Source organism: Amblyomma maculatum, chromosome 1, assembly GCF_055883805.1.
Source record: "Amblyomma maculatum isolate TAMU_Amacu chromosome 1, ASM5588380v1, whole genome shotgun sequence".
Lineage (NCBI taxonomy): Eukaryota > Metazoa > Arthropoda > Arachnida > Ixodida > Ixodidae > Amblyomma > Amblyomma maculatum.
In genome coordinates this window covers 173,545,094-173,562,710 of record NC_139344.1, presented here as the reverse complement: position 1 = coordinate 173,562,710, position 17,617 = coordinate 173,545,094, and positions in this window count along the sequence as shown.

Genomic DNA, 17,617 nt, shown 5'->3' with positions numbered 1-17,617 from the left:
GAAACAACGCGCGACAGGCTGCTAACGGTGGTTCGCGACATATGGCATGGTTGGCCAACATCTGTTTCTCAGGACCTGCAGCCTTTCTGGGTTCGACGTTTCGAACTTTCCATTGAAGCTGGCTGCATTATTTGGACAGAGTAATCGTCCCGGAGTGTTTGCGCAGTGTTGTACTAAACTTGCTGCACGAGCAGCACCTTGGAATCACGAAGATGAAAATGGTCGCAAGGACAATGGTGTGGTGGCCAGGTATCGACGAAGCGCTGGAACAAACGGTACGAACTTGCCGCATTTGTCAAGCTGTTCAACCTGCAGCACAACCAGCACCCTTGGCTCCCTGGAAAGTGTGCGAACACCCTTGGGAAAGGGTTCATCTCGATTTCGTCGAGAAGGAAGGAAAAATGTTCCTTTTATCAGTTGATGCATATAGCAAGTGGTTGGAAGTGAAGGTGTGTACAACGACGACGGCCGCTAGGACCGTTGAAGTTGTAAGATCCATGTTTGCTGCCCATGGTCTACCTGTTGAAGTTGTAACTGATAACGGGCCACAATTCCGTGCTGCTGAGTTTGAAAACTTCCTGAAAGCAAATGGAGTAAAGCACACATGCACCCCTCCGTACCACCCACAGTCGAATGGGTCGGCGGAGCGGGCTGTACAGACAACAAAGACTGCACTATTCAAGCAGTTGCTGGAGGACAGAGAAAAGAGAACTACAAGAACCTTGCAGCACAGAATGGACAACTTCCTATTTTGTTATAGAACAACGCCGCACACATTCACCGGAAAGACTCCGGCTGAATTGTTCTTAAGAAGAAAGTTGCGAACCAGATTTTGCTTGTTGAGACAAAAATTGACAAGTGCAATGACAGATAAAAGCGAAAGGGTGAAACAGGCTGCAGATAAGCGTCGAGCGAAGCCGCGATCCTTTGCTGCTGGGGACAGGGTACTAGTGCGTTCCGTGCGCGGTGATTCGGTGAACTGGCGTCCTGGAAAAATTACGCGTGTAAAGTCACCCACTACGTACTTGGTTGTCATTGGAAACAAAGTGCGTTTTGTGCATGCTGATCATTTGCGACATTCTGTTCTTGATGATGAAAAACCAACTGCAAAAGAAATGTGCCTGCCACACGCATCAGAGATCGCCTCTCCTCCAATGCCTTCGGCGCAGCCAGCGCCACAGGTTGGACCCAGCCCACAGGATCAGTTGCCATCTGATAATGAACCTATTCCGTTAACACGGAGCAACCGAGAAAGGAGACCTCCGGAGCGTTGGGGCTATGACCGTTTTTGATCTAGTAGGGGAGGAAGTGTTGTGTCGGTATCTGGGGTGCGACACGTGCGTTTACTGTTGTGTGATAAGATATAATGGTATCACCATCATGTCTGTTCTGCGCATGTGTCAGGCTGCTGTGTATGTATATATGCGTTTGTCATGTGCTGTACTGGGGGGAGTTTATTTCGAGCTGCCAGTATGCAGCACTGTGAATAAAGCCGTTTGTTCAAGCCTACGCCTACTTACTGTGGATGCAACAGTATATACATAGTCGCGCGCACGTAGCGTCCTGTCGCAGACAGATCGCGCGCGCGACACAATGCACCAGCTGCTGGGGTGGGGCGCCCGAAAGCATACGTCCAAGGTAGCACACACGGAGCGTTCAGGTCACGCACGCACTACCTGGCGAAGAGCAAGTGAGGCTTCAAGCCCGCCCATGTTATCTTTTTCATTGGTCCTAATGTTGAAAAACGGTGTGGCATCACATATTCGGCTTATTATGTACGCCTGCATTAGTCTCGAAAGGCTTCTGTCTTTGAGGCCTCTGCCTTTGAGTGCAATCCTCCTAAATATTCCGGTTACTTGTGTCGCGTAGGCAGGGAGTTTTTTTATCGTTCCGTCGTTATACCCATCCTCTCGAATAAAAAGTCCGAGGATTCTGATTTGGTGGACGTTTGGTACGGTTTTGCCGCCGACCTTAATTTCGATGTTAAAGTCTCCCTGGTGACGTCATAACCTGTCGTGATGGTACATCGCGCTCCCCTTGTGGAACACAACCATCACTTCATTGAACGCATAAAGTTCACCGGCGTTCAATAATTCGTTTACAGGAAAGGAAAGGCACAGTATCGGTCACTCGCGGAACCTCGCTATCATCATCACGGTAGACAAGGGTAATTATAAAGAGCGTTTCACAATCCGGGGCGTGGCGCAGTTGCTGAAGCGCTGGGCTGGGATCCAAGCGATGGAGGTTCGATTCCTGGTGTAGACAAGGTTTAATCATTTATTTTTATCTCGCTCTCAAAAGCGTGACATCTCTGCTGACAACCTTCTGTCGACAACGATGAGGCATTAAAGGCTCTCGCCTTAAAAAGACGGGTCGCTTCAGTTCTGCGTAATTGGCGGCGACTGAATAAGGTGACATAGAAGGATGTATAATATTAGAGTTGGGAGTCGGGTGCCGATGGACGAATCCTCGGCCGCATCGACGCCCGCTCCACCCAGAAAGAAGTGCCGCTGAGTGAAGGAGTTGGGAGGAGAAGGACGAAGTCTGTTTATTTACATTTTTAGGAAGAGTAGAGAAGAACTGACGATGAGGGCCCGAACACACACAGTATTTAAATAGTCGTGTTCCCTAGGTTCCCTAGGTGAAGGGTGGGCTCGTTGGTGAGGGAATGTCCTTATCACTTTAATGTCACTCACATTGACACACTTTCACTCTCGCAGACACGCCCCTTCGAAAGTTTAGACTTGGTGGGGAAGGGGGAAGCCACTGTGGCGGTGTAGGAGCTCGCGGTCTGCCGTCGTCTCATATTCTGGGACACGTGCGTCGATCGGCGTCTGTCGGCGTCTCATGAACACGGGCACACTTGCGTCGAACGAGCCACCGCGCGCCGTCGGCAAGACGAATTGGAGAAGCGTTGACCGCTGGCGCCTCATGGTCTGGACACACACGTCTGCGTCGCAAGGGCCGCCGCGTGCCGTCGGCCAGACGAAGGAGACGACCGTGTGGCCGCCTTAAGGGTACCGACCCATGCGGGAGACACCAGGATCCTCTTGAACCTTTTTGTTCACGATGGCCCGCAGTTTACCGCTGTCACTCACCGGTGGAACAACCCCGCATTCCTTTCCGGCTTTCCTTTGTGATGGCCATTCCAAGTAGCGCCTCGCTTTCTCCATTTCTGACCGTTCACCTCTTTTGGTTGGCACTTCTTGCCTTGGTGGTAGAAAGAGGCAGCTCCCGCATCGACTCGATGCCGTCATCCTTAACAATACCCACCGGCCTGAATCAACAACACCCTCGATCGGCTCCATCACGCCTGCTATTTTTCTTCGATCGATTTGAAGAGTGGATACTGTCAGATTGAAGTGGATGAGCGAGACCGAGAAAAAACGCGATTATGACACCGGATCACTTTGATGAGTTTAATGTGATGTCATTTGGCTTATGTACTGCAGCTGCAATATTTTGACGATTCATGGGCATTGTGCTCGCCGGACGTAAGAGGCAGACATGGCTTGTGCATCTAGACTATGTTATCATCTCATGCACCACTTGTCCGCCTCGAAGCGGTTCTCCAGGCTTTAGGAAACGACGACCTCACTCTCAAGCCTTCAAAATTCTGGTTCGCGTGAAGCGAGTTTAAGATTCTTGGGCATATCGTCGCCACGCAGGCGTGTAGCCATATCCTGAGAAAACAGCGGCCGTGGCGTCCTTCCCATCGCTGTCGGACAAAACAACTAGTGCAAAAGTTTCTTGATTTGTGCGCCTACTTCAGGAGTTCTGTCAAGCACTTTGCCCAGATCGCCACGCCGGTGATCCACCTTACAAAAGATAGTGTCGCCATTGAGTGGAACGAGGAGCAAGAGTCAGAATTCAGCCAGCTGAAACAAGCCCTTCAAGCCCCACATAGCACTTCTATCAATGCCGTCATTGAAATCCACATGGACGCTAGCAACAAGACTGGGGGCAGTAGTTGTGCAATTGCAGGGCGGCGTTGAACGTGTTATTTCGTACGCTAGCCGAGCTCTAGCTTTCCAAGGCGGAGTGCAATTACTCGACTACAGGAAGGGAGTACCTCAGTGTCATCTGGGCCATAACCAAGTTCCATCCGTGGGGGCATGGCCGCCAGTTTCGTGTTGTCAACAACCGCCACACACTATGCTGGTTCGCCAACCTCAACGATCCCGCGGGGTGAGCTTTCGACTGCAGGAGTATGGCGTCACGATCTTATATAAATCCGGCCGAAAACAGCTTGACGCTGACTGCTGGTCTCGAGCCCACGCGAAACCAGTCGCCAGGAGGCGAAGATGACGCGGGCAGTGTTATTGGGGCACTGAACGCGGCAGATATGACGGATCGACAAAGACATGATCCACAGCTTCGTCAGCTGATGGCGCACTTAAAAGGAGACGAAGAATAGGTACCCCATGTTTTCCTGCGTGTTCTACCCGCTTTTAGGATTAGGAACTACGAAGAACTTCGACAGCAGCCAGAGATCAAGGCTTCTTGTTGTGGCGGATGATCTGCGCAGCGAGATCACAGAAGCTTGCCATGACGATCCTACAGCTGGTCATCTATAGTTACAGGCGAACAGTGTCATGAATTCGAGAAAAGTATTACTAGCCGAAACTTGCTAAGTATGTGCGTCAGTACACAAGAAATTTTCGGGAGTACCAACGGCGGAAGATGCCGCCCAAACGTCCGGCGGGCCTTCTTCAGCCAATCGAACCGCCGAGTGTTCCGTTCCAAGCAATCCGAATGAATTTTCTGGGCCCTTTTTCTACATCGCAGTCCGGCAACAAATTCATCATCATACTATCTCACGCGCTATAAAGTGTCCCACGCAGGTCCGTCTGTGACGGTTGCGGAAGCAGCCAAATTTTTCATCGAGTGCATTGTCCTCCGGCATGGCGCACCAGCAGTTTTGATCACTGACCGGGATGCCGCATTTCTGGCACAACTTCTGCAAGAGATCCTGTGTCTAGGCTATACAAGCCACTGCCGAACTACTGCGTATCATCTGCAAACCAAGTGGTTGACGGAGATACTGAACAAAACGACGGCCGATGTAATCGCCACTTACAGAGGTGAGCAGCCTTGTCTAGAGCGCTCCGACGGCGCTGTGCAGAGCAAGCCAGCGATATCTAACGTTAGGCTCTCGGTTTCAGTTATGCGTCCAATGCGCATGCGCTGCAAATCAAAGGGATGCCTGCTCCCCGCTTCCTTCTCCAGCCACTCCCTTGCGATTACCTTTTGTGCCGTTAGAGCCGCGCTTCCTGCATTTGTGAGGCTCTAACGGTCGCCAGCGCATCGCGATACGCAGTGTTCCTCGAGTGTATCAAAACGACCAGATAAGCAAGCGCGAGCAAGAGCGGATTAACGCGCGTTCCTGCATACGCAGCGCTCCTCGCTCCGGTGATGTCCCCTTGCAGGATGTGAAGTTCCTAGATCTGTACAGGTGCCAAATGCGGTGTCCCACGTAGTTGATATTAGGTCAACGCAAAGACGTGATAAAACATTACGCCTTCAACGCATTAAACAACCAACTAGGCCCAGTTCTCGAACTCTTAGCCTGGTGCGTGTCTGAAACTCACGATCATCCGATATCACTTGCACTTGCTTTTTAATTAAGCGACCACCAGATATCATTTGCCCTTGCTTGCCCAGCCGCTTCGTGATTCGGGCTAAACGCGTTTTCCGGCCGCTGTTACATATCAAGCGCGTACCTGGCGGCATGATGCGCAAGCACTGAGCGGAAATGAGGTCGAGAACCCATGAGCAGGCACTGCTATATTTTGGCCGCGCATGCGCACTGAATGTATAATTCAAGTTCAGTTCAGTCGTGTTCGACTCTTCGTGACCCTATATGGACCACATCACGCCACGCTTTCCGGTCTCTCACTATCTAACATCACATAACTTCATCTGCAGCGCCTCGAGGATGCCATCTAACCACTGCGTTCGTTGCCTACCCCTTCTCCGGTGACCCTCAACCTTTCCCAACATCAAATCTTGCTCCAGCGACTCCTCTCTTCTCATCAGATGACCAAAGTAGCTGAGCTTTAACTTTAGAATTTGACCCTCCAATGAGCAGTCAGGGTTTTTGGTCGACAATATAGACAAACCCATGTCCTAACGTTAGATGGCGCTGACTTGCTCAGCGGAGCACCCTCGGCGCGCTCTAGGCAAGGCTGCTCACCACTGTACGTGGACGGAAGCCATCGAAACTGCGAAATAGTGTTTGCTACGTTCGCTTATAATACTGTAGTCCAGGAGACAACACATATGTCATCTCTCCACCTGGTGCATGGCAGAGAAGTCACCACAATGTTCGATGCTATAGTGCCACGTGAGCCGCCTGGCGGCGTAGCCGATGATGATCGACTAGCCTGCGAACACTGGCACGAATCCACATGCAGCATCAACTGCGCACCGATGCCCATCGCTACAATCTCCTGAGACGTGACGTTTATTTTCAACCTAGGGATAAGGTCTGGGTGGACACCGGTTCACCGTCTAGGTCCGTCGGAAAAACTCATGAAGCGTTACTTGCGACAGCACTCGGTTATTCATCGCATCGCGTGCCTTAACTACGAGATGCTGCCAAGTGGAAGCCGACCATCATCACACCTTTCATCATACCCTGAAATTGTGCGTGTAGTCCGGCTAAGCCGGATTACGTGTGATTATAGGGGCACCCTGCCTTGTTTTTATTCGTATACCTTATTCATAGCCAAGAAATACGCCCGGACACCATACCTGCTTAAGCGCGTGTGTTTTTCTTCTTTCAGCTTAGCTTCGGGGTATACGTTTGTTTCCGACGGGAGGCAGTGTAGCGCACGAAGATGATGAAGCGCGATCGCTTCGATGAAGACGACGCTGCTAATTAGGACACTGCTGTTGAGAAGTTATAATTCTTGCCCGTTTGTTTATCTCTGTTAATCTCGCTTGAAAGCTCACAAAAAATATTTTTGAGTCTATTCCTACGCTGTTTTGTTCCGCGTGTTTTGAAAAAAAAAAAAAAGTATGCGGGTCCCTAGCCATGCAAGTAGGTGTTCATTCAAATGAGGTGGTTGATTACTTAGCGAGATCGACTCTTAATGCATCTGTATATATCCCATCCCTAATTTTAGCATAATGGCGATTTCCAAGTTCAAGGGGCTCCAGCATATACCATCCAGGCTGCGGGATCCCTAACTTAATACCACGGATTATCAGCATTTACCACGTAATTGGAATGTCCGTTTCTGCAAAACCAGGCAGCGCGAGATAACAATGACGCTGCTGTGGTGCAAAATGCTGGGCTTGAATTATATATCTGCAGATGGTGGGTGGACACCAACAAACCGATGTGCACCATGCGGAGAAGTGGAACCCATAGAACATTTTTTTCGTCTCATGCCGGTGGTTCACTCTTCAAAGAAGGTTATGCCTGTATGTCCCCCTCTTTAGGCTAGGACTCCCCTTGTCACTACTCGTTTTACTGTCGTTCTGCGCGAGTGCCAAGGGATTAATTTTGGACACTATTTGTGAAATGGTCCATGACTGCATTACAGCAACTGGTAGGTTAACCTGTTAACCCTTCTCGAAATTATATTTTTTGCATCAAAATTATTTTGATTGTTTTTATACTACAACCCCAATTCTTATAGCTGCATTGTTATAATCCTTTATATTCTCGGTTTGCGACAAGCTTGTGCCTGAAACGTGGAGGCTAACCAAGAGAGTTCTACTGAAGTTGAGGACAACCCAGAGGGCTATGGAACGAAAAATGGTAGGGGTAACATTAAGAGATAGGAAGCGTGCAGAGTGGGTCAGAGAAATAACTCAAGTTACCGACATTCTAGTGGACATTAAGAAGAAGAAATGGACATGGGCAGGGCATGTAGTGCGAAGAGAGGATAACCGATGGTCGCTTAGGGTAACAAACTGGATTCCAAGGGAAGAAAAGCGTAGCAGGGGGCGGCAGAAAGTTAAGTGGGCGGATGAGATTAAGAAGTTCGCAGGGGTCAAGTGGATGTAGCTAACACAGAACCGGGTTAAGTGGAGAAATATGGGAGAGGCCTTCGCCCTGCAGTGGGTATAGTCAGGCTGATGATGATGATGATGATGATGTGCCTGAAATTTAGTTTATGTGCTACTTGACCAATCCCCCATGGCGGGTGCGTGCCATCTTTCAAGAGGCCAACAACAACAACTTGCGCACGACATGTGTTCCCCTGTTGATGCGCTGGGTCTCCCTGTTTTCCTGCTCACCTGAGATCTCTGCTGCCGGCCTGTTCCTTTGTGTCAAGACGTGGCAACATATGGTACCTTACGACTGTATGTTCAAGAATACTTGAGAGAAAATTAAGGCACACGCTAAGGCTATAATGATTAAGGGGCTGCAAAGTGCCTGTACACGAAATAGGACCCGCAAGGGAACGGGCCAATGGGAGCAATTACCGCTGTCGCGTTATGCCAATAACCTTATACCCCTTTTCCTTGTCCCCTGATGCAGTATAGTAAGCCTACACCTCCATATCTTCATATCTATGCCGTGTTGGTTTTCACATAATGTCGTAGCTTATGACTGAATGCCACTGAGTATTTGGGAGAGAACAGAGACAAATTTGAGATTAGTGAATAATTGAATAGCAAACTGGATGCTCGCGAACGAGGATCCTCGAGGGGAGCCGCAGACAGGAGTGATTGATTCTGTCGCTTCATACCCTTAAAGGCGGAGCCTAAATGTCGCCCAGATGTTATCATTAGAGATTTGTATTTTCTAGTTATGCAAGTCATTTGAGTGCATTTTTATTGAGTAATAAGGTTGGCATTATTTGAGGAAAAAATACCATTTGAAACGGGATTATTAATTAAAATTATGAATCAGCATACATATCTTTAGCTTCGTCCACATGATTGCGAAGTTGAAGGCTCTCAAAATCAAAGGTGAGGTCATATTCCTAAATTTCGTAATCATCATCATGATTCGCAGCATCGAACATAAAAAGAGAACGTTTCTGGAACGCCTACAAATTCGCTTTGCCGCGCTACACACTGATAAAATAGCACCGCTTGAATGAAATACTCACGCAGTTCACATATTTTACGGCAAGGGGGTCTGACGTTTCTTTTTCATTTTTCAAAAATTTCGAAACTTAATTTTAGAACGCAAGTTCGATCCGTTTTTTTTTTTTTTTTTTTTTTTTTTTAGGATATTTCCGAGAAATGAATTAGGGATCTTGTCTCTTATTTGTTGTGGCAAATATGTGTGGAAAAAGGCCCTTAGAGTTTGGCTCTGTGTTTTCGCCAGCGTAAACATCTTATTTATCAGTAATTAATATGCAAGAGGTCGTACATTTATGTTTATTAGACTGTTCTTTTGCTGAAAAAACGTTTGTGGTACAATTAATGGTGGCACAAGAAGTGATTGTGGGGGCTGCGCAGACCGCGCACGTTTCGGGTTTTTATTTCAGTGTTTGTAGAGCATACCAAGTTTCGAGTAGCATTTAATGCTAACCGGAAACATGGATAATACTGAATAATAGAGTTAAAAAATACAAAAAACATCTTTTTGAACTCCCCGACAGGGCACTAGGAAACTTGACGGAGGAGCAATGTTCCTTGTTGCCTCCGGCGTCTAACATATGCCGACGTGCGTGTACAATCGCCGATGCCCGAAGGCGGCTAGTCGGGACCGCAGCGCGGTTAACCGCACGCTTTCCCAGTCGTTTCCGACAAAGATTTCTGCGGGCGTCTCATTCAAGGCGGGCTAGCACGCACTGGCCTCAGCCCCGTGTGCGTGCTTTTGCGAGAAGGCGTATTATACGGGCCTCGTGTGCGGCCGGCTCGTAAACCAAAGTCCGCTCCGCTATCGTCTCCGCGTCCGTTGATTAATGATCTCCGCCGCTTGGCGCGCGCGTCGGCTCCTCTGTTAGCCCGAGCGCTTTTAAACCTCGCGTGCACGCCCTGCCCGGATTGCGGCTCAGCTATCTCGGCGGGTCTCACTGAGAGATCAGAGGACGGCTTGTCGTACACGGCAGCACGCGAATGCCGGTGCGTCGCGTGTCCCTCTGAGCTACGTGTAGGTGTCTGTTGCATATTTATAACACCCTAGGATTACGAAGCTCCCCAGTCACCGTCGCCGCTTTATCGAGTGGGCGGCCGGGTGGCAGGCTCAGCAGCAAGGACAGAGGCGGGGTACCGAATGTCTCCGAATTAGGCCTAATGCGTGTCTCCTCTCCGGAGGTGGTCCGATGCAGGAAGAAGACTCGTAAGACAAGTTGCCGCGGAGATAAAGGTAGAAATAAAGAAATAGAACGGTAGCGAGTCGAACCACGCACATTTTCCACGATATCATTTTTTAGGAGGCTGAAATCACATCTGGGATGTGGGACCCGTCGAAGTGTATTCATAGTTAACCGCGTGTACTGCAGAATGATAAACGAACTGCCCTCATCTCTCAGACTGGTGCTGGTTGCGTGCCCGGTCGACAGGTAGCACCTGAATGGTGCCTTACCGACTGGCGCGCTAATGCAGTCTCTGCACATGCTTGAGGTCATGCCTACAGTCGTTTATAAGCCTGCACGATATACCTCGCTGGCTTCCCTCACTTCATATAGCAGGAGGAGGAAGGAGAAAGATGAGGAGGAGGAAAGGCAGGGAGGTTAACCGGTAAAAGAAACCGGTTTGCTACCTTGCACTGGGGGAGTGGGGTGAGTGGATACAAATGTGGTGGGTAAGAGAGGGATGGGTGAAGTCAGTATAGTCACATCAAAGCCATATCACATCCCATCCCATCCCATCACACCACATCACATCACATCACATCACGTCACAGTCATATCACGTCACGTAACAGCAAAATCGCAGCCTATCAATCAGGCCCGTGGTTTTCATGAAGCAGAGCAGTGCCTGGGAGGCCTCCACCACCGACGATCGGCGCAGCCAGTGACCTAGAATCATATACCAGATTTACTGCAAAATGGCCCAGGTCTGAAATAGCAATAGCAGTAAGGCAGCAAAGGAACACTGGACGCGCAGCAAGAAACTGCACGTATTTGTTGCAAATTCTGAGGGTTCGAATAGACATGTGACATCATTGCCTCGCTTAGGTAAAGGCTTCAGCCTAAATACAGTTCTCATCGCCCAGTTTTATGCGGAGATTACCTGTCGTCCCGCTCCTCCGAGCCGGCTCGCACGTTTTCTCGCCAACCCTATTCCCCCAGGAACACTTCGGTCAGGTTACCGAACCTGTAACTGAGTAAACCTTTCGTTTAGTGGGTGCCCTGCCTACAGCTCGCATGCCTACGCTCTTCAGTGGTCATTGTTTACCCCCCCCCCCCCCCTCTTCCATTTGAGTACGGTTAAATTGTAATGTCCTCCCGGCGCTGAAGAATCGGTTCTGAAATAGCGATCAGAAATCCTTAACTTCAATGACCGAAAAGATACCCCCTCAAAAAGAAAGTATCACTTTAGTCACAACAAAGTTAAAAGTGTTCGAAGCCTCAGTCCCGACACTTTATAACCTCACTACGCGACGTCGAGCCCCCTTGACTTCTAAATTAATGTCAGAAATCTAGAAACCAAAGCAGCGAAACGTCATTCGCAAACAGCCGCGAGTTTGTAACGGCCTTCATCGCGAGATCAGCGCGGAGAACTATATCGCATAATGCATATAATATTCCGTCGGTTTGCCCGGTCCAATAAAAAAAGCAAAAGCCACAGATGGGCTGCAAAGTAGCTGTCGTTGCAGTCGTGCAATTTCGAAAACACAGCCAGATATATAGATACCATATATGCGCTGACGCCATCCTCTGCAATTACTCTTTCGCCGCTTCGTAACGCTGTCCTTTGTTGTGCATAATGTCTGTCAGCGTAAACAACGCGTAGGAGCTGTTTGTTTGGAATTCTCGACGCTGAGGGACGCTTTGTTTACGGTAGTGGCGCGGGTGATAAGTGCTAAAGCTTTCGTTAAAAGTGAGCCTAGGGGGTGAGAGGGGAGCGTTTATTGCTGCACCGGACGGGGCCCGGCTTCCACCATAACAAATGTCCTTCGCTTTCTCTCTCTTTCTTCGTCCTTGCAATCAAGGCGCGGTTCTTTATGAGGTTGTGGTGACGTTAATTATTATTACTCAATCCTGTGCAGGGCTGCAAAAGTCGGAGCCCCGACACTTCTGACTCTTATCACGCGTCTTTCATTAGCCTGAAATAGTTCCATACGCGGAAGAAATAGCGCATCCGTACAGTATGTACGTAATAACGTCTTTACGCGGAATGTAGTTCTTCATGGCACGCACACTACAACACTTTTGCTTACACTTTGATGTATTTATTGGACGATTTTTCTGACGTTTAGCCCCTCCCCCTTCCCCCCGCCAAAAAAAAAAAAAAGTATACGAGGCACTTAAAAGCCGACATGCGTTCTTTTTTTTTTTTTCTTTTGCATAAGGTGACAATTTTCTTGCGCAACATAACTCTTGGTATACCCTTGACCCGTTTATTTTGAAATCTTCTTTCGTACCACATGAAAACCCGTAATTACTCGTTCAAGGATCTACTGTTTGTCGAAAACCTGGCTCCTTATTCGGGAGGTAAGTTTATCAGGTGCAGGCAAATTAGCAACTTCGTCGGGTAAGCAACTTAATGAGAAAATTATGAGCTCACGCTTAGTGCAGGAAGAGACGAACGTGGCAACGCACCGTTTTCACATCATGTCCTCGAACCTGTATCAATTAGCCCATCTCCACACTGCGGTAAACTGAAGTTCCCCAAATATAAATAAAATACTATAGGGATGGGATGACTATGCGGGTACGTGCGGTAGTAATTAATAAGGTGATTTACAAGCCAAATCTAGAGAGGCTTTCTTGTGCTTCCCCTTAAATATTCTTGTCAAACTCGTCGACATGGTAGACGCGATCTTGTCATTAAACTCAACGAAGGATTCCCAAACTTACAAAGTTTGTTCTTAACAAGAAATGAAGAAAACGTAGAATGAAAGCTTTCTCGCAACTCCTCAAGTCAAAGATGGTGAACTCAGAGAATCACTAAAGGCACTGTTTAAGATTTCACGAGAAGGACACAAAGTCAGAGCGCGGGTTATGAAAACCTTAGTGAAGCAGCCTGATTGGCCTCAATCGATGAGCTTGGGTGGATGCCAATGAGTAATTAATACCGACCCCGCCGGGTTGGCGCGCACTGGTTACGGCGCTCGACTACTGTTCCCAAGGATGCGGGATCGAATCCCAGCCTCGGTGGCTGCTTTTCGATGGAGGCGGAAAGCAATGCGCTCGTGTGCTGTGCGATGTCAGTGCACGTTAAAGAACCCCAAGCGGTCGAAATCTTCGGAGTCCTCCACTACGGCGTCTCTCATAGCCTTAGTCGCTTTGGGACGTTAAACCCCACGAACCAACCAATTTCCCTTAATACCGAGCGTACCAACTAAGAGTAACTAACCTCTGAAAGAAAGCCGGAGTCTCCTAGCCAAGTGAAATGAACGCACGGCTGCTGAGAGCCGGATGGCCTCGTCAGCGACACATTTTTGCATCTCGTTCTCCAATTTTAGGTTGTTATGAAAAAATGTTATTTTATTTATTTATTTATTTATTTATTTATTTATTTATTTATTTATTTATTTATTTATTTATTTATTTATTTATTTATTTATTTATTTATTTATTTATTTATTTATCTATTTATTTATTTATTTATTTATCATTCATCAAAGGTCCACGAAGGACATTACATGAGGAGTCGGCTGACAAAATAATATTAATGTGGATACAGATGAATTTCGATGGCAGATTTGAAGGGAAGTGGATTGATGATGGTTGCCACTTCGGATTGAAGGTCCTTCCAGTCGTTGGCTGTTCTGATGAAAAAAGACTGCTGATAATTACCTAATAAAATAATAATAAAATAATTACCTCGGAGAACAAAGTCAATTGAAAAGTTATCGATCTTCTTGAAATACAGGTGGCTGCAGTTTTTGTACCCAGGTAACATTTACTCATCGTTAATTACTAGCCTCAAGGAAAAAGAAAAAGCAGTTACGTGATTATAGCTGCTGGCGCATATCTCTCGCCCAGTACACACTGAAAGCCCCATCGGGGAGAGCTTTCCAGAAAAAAAGAAGTTCTTATTTTTTCTTCTTTTTTTTTTGTTTTTGCGTGATAACATAAAAAATTAAAGAAAAAAAACCCTGTCGTAGGAAACCTGTCGTCATCGGAGTCGCAAACGAATGTGTCGGTCGAGGCCAAATAATCCGAGAAATCTCGGAGGAGTAATCCGATGATTTGAGATTCTAAATTAAAACCCTTCGGTTGCGATACGTATGCCACCAACGTGATTTTGTTCAGTTGTGTTAGAAAGGGATCTAATGTGTTGTGGTCTTTGACTCTGTGGCGTCTCTGAAGACATGTACTGATGCTATCTGTAATTAAGAGCATGTTAATTCGGAATTCTTATCTGCGTAAAAAGACGCGTTGTCGTCGAAAACAAATGCCGTTTTGAACAAAAAAAAAAATTGTAATGAAAGAAATGTGTAGACTAAACCAAGTCGTTGTCCGAGTCAGCCGCATGATAAGCAGGTGATAGCGAACGACAAGAAAAGAAGGACGTCCATTAACGCTATCGCTTTCCACCGTTAAGACGGAGCTAAAGCGTCGCCCAAGTTCGTTCTCTGCGAAGCATCTTGAGACGCTGAAGTAGCGCCGCTGTCACCTACAAGCATTTTTTTTTATTGTGCGAGTTATTTTTTAACGTCAGTAAAACAAAATATATATATTTGCGAAAATGGTAGCTTTGGGAAAACATTTCATTCAGCTGCTTCTCAAGACGGCCTATAATCTTTGTATTCGCACTTTATTCCGGATGACGATAAAAAAAAATATGGCTAGGAACTTTTTATTAAATAAAACGCTTTGGGGAATGAAAACGTACTGCGCGCTATAGGCAAGCGACTCCCAGAAGCCTTTATCGTCTGTTTAAGAATCAATCAATCAATCAATCAATCAATCAATCAATCAATCAATCAATCAATCAATCAATCAATCAATCAATCAATCAATCAATCAATCAATCAATCAATGAATCAATCAATCAATCAAAATTTTATTTGTTGTCTCAAGGAGATAATCTGCAATGTTGACTGCATTACGCTAGCGGTTACATGCTCTAGTTACGAGGAAGCAACGGCGCGGCAGTGGACTTGGACAGGAACGATCATTTGCATTCATTTTGCTGCAGCTCCATTCCTCGTCGTGAGCTGTGAATTGAAGGAATTGAAGACTTGTTTCAAGCTATAGCGCCAAAATGCGACGTGTATGCATCCCTCCTTCGGCTTCACTGCAGTGCCTCTTGGGGACATCAGGATATTACAATGGTTACGGCGTTCTTCGTGCGCTTGCTTACTGTATTGTAGTCCATTTTAAGTCTATTTTATAAAATGTCCCACCCTTTCACTGCAGGGTGGCCGTAAAAAAAGAAGCTGTACTTTATCTTCTTTTGTTTCGTTCGCTATTTTATCTTCAGTTCGGCAATCAAAAATGCACCCAGTTTGGGAAGAGAACGCAAGATAACGCAGGGTGAAGACAGAAAAAGTTATCTGAACGGCTTGAACTTGTTCAAAATTTTGCAATTAAATTACCAACATCGAAATAAAACCAGTACATTTACCGAAGAATGAATTTGGCCCCTTGTCCTACCTGCTAACTGTTGTAACGAGCTTCTTGCTAGTGTGAACTGTGACCGCATTCAGATCTGAACGTAGCATCGTCCAGAGTCGAAGAATTGCCAAGCTGAGGTAGTCTTTTGGTGGACGCGAACTTTTGAGACAGGACAACTAAAAGAGTGTGCATGAAAACGTGTTTTTTTTTTTTGTTTTGTTTTTTAAGAATTGGGGGCGGGGTGGTGGTGACGCACAAGCAAGTGTAGGCGCGATAGCAGCCATCGCGCGAATTTCTAAGAACCAAAAAAATGTCAAGTCGTTTTTTGCGGAACGGAAGAGGCAGTATCCGCCTCACTACTGGTGGGCACCTACACTTGCAATTAAGGGCGTACAACTAAGGTCCATATGTCATCGGCTCGAATCCTTATCGAAAACTAGACTCCAACTTAACTAAAAGATGCAAGGTAAATGGAAAGGAAAATGGCACGGCAACAGACTGAACTCTTCGCAAAGAACTGTTTCGTCATAATTTCGATATGAAATCACCGGCGTATTTTTTCCACACTTTGTTTTTCTTTTTTTACACGTTTTGATATCGATGGAAAGACCTTCATACGCTATCCCGTAATACTACTGTTATTTATGATGCCCTGCCTGCTCTGCTTAGTTTATTTTTCAAGCTGTTAATTGCACTTTCAAGTGTGTTGAGCTCAGAAAGTGGTGCTTTTCGTGTTAGCCCTCCACTGTATTGATATGGTTTGGCTGATATTGCGGCCGTCACGGTGTCATGTGAGTGAAACGCACGAATGCGTCATCCAAGACGGCAGTTACGTGCCGGCTTGCTCATGTCGTTGGTACTTTCGTAGCCATCGTAGAGAGGGCTTGTGCTGGCGCTGAGTTGGTGGCGCCATCTAAGAGACGTTGGTGATGTTGCGCCGAGGCCACGGCCGGTCAGTCGATTCGTGGCGAAGACGGCTTCGCTACGTTACGCGAAGAACCTGCGTCCCTGCGTACTCGGAGTTGGACGGTTAAAAGTAGCAGGCAAGGACTAATAACAGAGCAAGAAACTGTGAAAGCGCTTTCGCGCACGAGCAAGAATGTTGGTCTTACTTCGGGACGCCTTCTGTTTCCTGTTGCAGAAAATGCTGGGTGGTCAGACATTCTTACCGCGCAGTTATATGGGCAGCTTTGCGCAGAGTTAACAAACAATGTGCATTCGTGGGCAACAAGAAAATGGCAAGGATATCAAATAACAGCCGATTTGTTGTGAAGTCAGCGCCATCAGTGTCGAATTGGCAAATATGACACACATTTTTCGTATTAATTCAGACCTGCGCACGTTCTCGGTATTTCTATAAAATCGAGAAATGCTTTAATATGCTATATCAGCATTTACTTTATTCTCATTTTGAGGAAGTAAATGAAATTTCTAGGTGAATATCTCGGTGTACATGCAGAAAAAAATGCTCGTCGCAGATACTCGTCGCATGCAAGGCGACCTATTGACTGATGTTGGCAGCTGTTTTGATACACGGATGGAACAAAAAAAAAAAAAAAATGTCGTGTAGTTCAAGAACAGGTACAGGGCAAATCAGTGAATACTACGAAGCTAAAGCTGGTCAAATAAATATAGGCACAAAAAAAAACTATTTGGACTTTGCTTCTTCAGGTTAGAAAAGGGGAAAAATCATTAGTTGGAAGTCCGTTTATTACATGTCACGGAAGTAATGGTTAGACAACCGACATACATCGTATACACAGCGTGTTCACAGATTTGAGCCAAGAATAAAAAAAAAAGTAGTCCACCGCAGCTGGATGAAACCAATGACAGATGTAGCACTCCTCAAAGAAATGTTTTTTTCCGCTTTGTTAGTTAATTACGATACATCATGCAAAATTTCATTATTAGGTTTATGACCAGAAACACCTCATTAACTTGTAGAGGGGATTTAGAAACAAAAATGT